This window comes from Wasmannia auropunctata, unplaced genomic scaffold (assembly GCF_000956235.1).
Source record: "Wasmannia auropunctata unplaced genomic scaffold, wasmannia.A_1.0 LD336078.1, whole genome shotgun sequence".
NCBI lineage: Eukaryota > Metazoa > Arthropoda > Insecta > Hymenoptera > Formicidae > Wasmannia > Wasmannia auropunctata.
The window spans coordinates 4568633-4571686 of NW_012026812.1; the positions used below are offsets into that span (position 1 = coordinate 4568633).

Below are 3054 nucleotides of genomic sequence, written 5' to 3' on the forward strand. Positions count from 1 at the left end.
AGCGACTAATCAGTGTTGCGAAAAAGAGTCACCAGACACTACACAAAGCGCTGATGTGATTACCACAACACTAAATAAATAATGACACAACATTAAATATATAACCTCAGTACATACAATAACCTCAGTACAAAATCTCCACGATGACAACCGCTCACGAAGTTAGCGCAGCGAGAGAACCAATAACCGTCGCGGAAAAGAGTCAACAAATAACTTTAGAGATTTCGATAGATTCGACTATCGATTTAACATGCACTTTTTTAGATAGGAAGATTTTTAAATAATCGTCAAATTCATCAATTAAAGCAGATACTTTTTCTCTTTGCAATAGATCATTTGAAGCATATTTTGCTGGACTGGATAATAGTTTGATCGTACCGCCACTAACGGTCGTCACCATTAGGACACGAATAAATTTATTTTAAAAAATACTAAAAATGTCTGTAACACATCCGAGTATGCGTCAGAAAAATAATATTCTTACAAATGTGTAATATTCTTAAAATAAAATTCTTTCAAATGTATATTATGTACTTACATATGTATACCGGAAAAAATTGTTCGTATAAGAACATATATTATATTATATTATATATTATATATATTATATATATAAATATATATAAACATATGTAAAAACATATAATTATATATAATTATACATAATTATATGAAAAATATGTCCACACATATCCATATATGTTTCTTTTCTTTTTAAAATTATTGTTTGATACAAGGAAAATGATAATAATAAAAAAAGAAAACATAAAAAATAATTAAAAGAATAATTTTTGTATTGTTTTTTTTACAAAAAATCAAGTTTTATGAAATGAGAAAAAATTGTTTGTGTGTATATACGAGACAAAAATCAGATAACGATTATATGTATTAGATCAGAAAAATATAATAAAGTTCTTAAACATTACTACATTTATATATTATAAATAATATAATAAATAATATAATAAATATATTCAATATAACAAAGAATACTTTGATAAAGAAAATTTTAAATTATGTTCACAATTGTAATAATGATGTGAATGATGTAAAACCGAATTGACACGAGAAAAAGCTTCAACTTGTCACTATTATTTTATTATATTTGTGAGAGATACATCAGATACATATCTCGTGGTTCCTTTTTGAAACGGAATGAAAATGTCTAACATAAGTTTTATTCTTTTTTACAACATTTTCATCACTTCTTTATTGGCTCTTATCTTTTCATTCATACTGTATTACAGGCCCGGCGATTTGTCTTGGCTCTGAATGTGGAATACTGTGGAAATTTCTGATGAAAAATTCTCCCCCCCCCTCTCCCACATTCCACCAGTAGTTGATAAAATTTTCAGTACAAAAGTACATAAATTTTTTCTTCAAATTTCTTCAAATTTTTTTTAAATTTTTTCTTTTTTATTCAAATCTCATGATTTACATTATTTTCTTTATAGTTCGCATAGTTAATATATAAACGTGGGTGTGGATTTTTTCAGGTGTGAAAATCCACACCCACCTGATTTTGGGGTGTGGATTGCTCCACACAATCCACACAAAAAACGCTAGGCCTGCTGTGTGACAATTATGATTTTTGTGACAATCAACTACAATCGTAAGTACTGCTTCCACAATCTTCTTATATTTGAAATTATGTCGTTCCTACTTTCGTTTTTCTTCTTTCGTTGCTTCGAAACTGTAATAGTTAAAAGTCTGGTACTATAATAAATATGAAAACTGAAAGTAGAGAGGGTAACCAAATGTCATAAAAATGCCATGTATTATAAATATGTAAAGACAAAGACAAGAGACTTGTCTTACATTTACTAAGCATTTCGCGTCACACAATAAAGAGCTCAGAATAAATTCCAAAATCAAACGCCCACGCAATACTTAATGTTGATTATTTCTCCTTTTATCCGTTACTTTATTTACTTATATGTTTCTTTTTTTTTATATACTTGTATAATAATGCATGCGCTATTTCTTAGCATATTTTTCTAATATTTAAATATATTTTGTTATTAGTTTATAAATTAAATAACATTTTTTTATTAAATTAAAATGTAAATATTTAATTTCTACTAATATATGCTTATACATAAATATTGTGCAGCGTTTATAATTAAATCTTTTATACACACAATGATTATGTATATATATTTTTTATTTAAATTTAGAGTCTCTATTCAATCATTAATATTTAAGTAAAAGAATTGTTTCGAAATATTTGATTTACAATTAATTATGGCAATTTTTCTAATAAAATAAAATTTTTCTATCCACATTAATTTTTTAGTTACTTTAAAAATATACAAACACATCATATATATTTAATAAAGCTATTAAATTATAACTATAAAATTCTTGGACAATAAAATTTACCAAGTAATAAATAGAATATTCACGTACACAATATGCTTATTATATAGTCATAAAAAAATTTTATATTTTAAAATTTAATTTTATAATCTAGTATCAATCTATAAATATGAGATGGACCAAATTATTAATAAGTCATTAATAATGTTAATTTATTTATTAATAATACTAATGTTACAATACATTATTGTTATGAGTATTGGTTAAAAAATTAGTTTTACAATGTTAACGATTTCTACGCTTATTATTCTATGATCGATGGCTGCATATATATTTAAATATTTGTTACAATTTTTTGTGCATAAACTACTAATATTTTAGATATTTCTAATGAAAATTTTTGATCATTATGTATCGATTTATAATCAATCTTTCTTCTCATATATTCATATGTAATTACATTCTTACATTCTTCCATCAAATCGTGTGGCATGTCTTCAAGAAATTGCAAAATGGATATTATCAAATCTGTTAAAAAAACAGATGTATATACTTATATATACTTTCAAAATTAATGTTATATATTTAATTGAATAAATCGAATAATATAAAAAACATTCTTTATAAAGAACTAATAATATCATAACGTAAAATTAATTTTTTGCTTCTTTCTAAAATAACTTACTCAAAAGTTGTCGTTGTTGTGGTTGTCCATCGGAATAACACGAGTCTCGA

General features: G+C 24.7%; 1 long non-coding RNA gene across 1 annotated transcript; it reads right to left on the reverse strand.

Annotated features, from left to right (window-relative positions):
• Positions 1 to 2521: 2521 nt before the first annotated feature.
• LOC105449046 lies at positions 2522 to 3054 on the reverse strand. The gene is made up of 2 exons (XR_974301.1): positions 3005 to 3054; positions 2522 to 2847 (listed from the first exon to the last, which is right to left on the reverse strand). It is a non-coding gene; the product is annotated as an uncharacterized LOC105449046 (long non-coding RNA).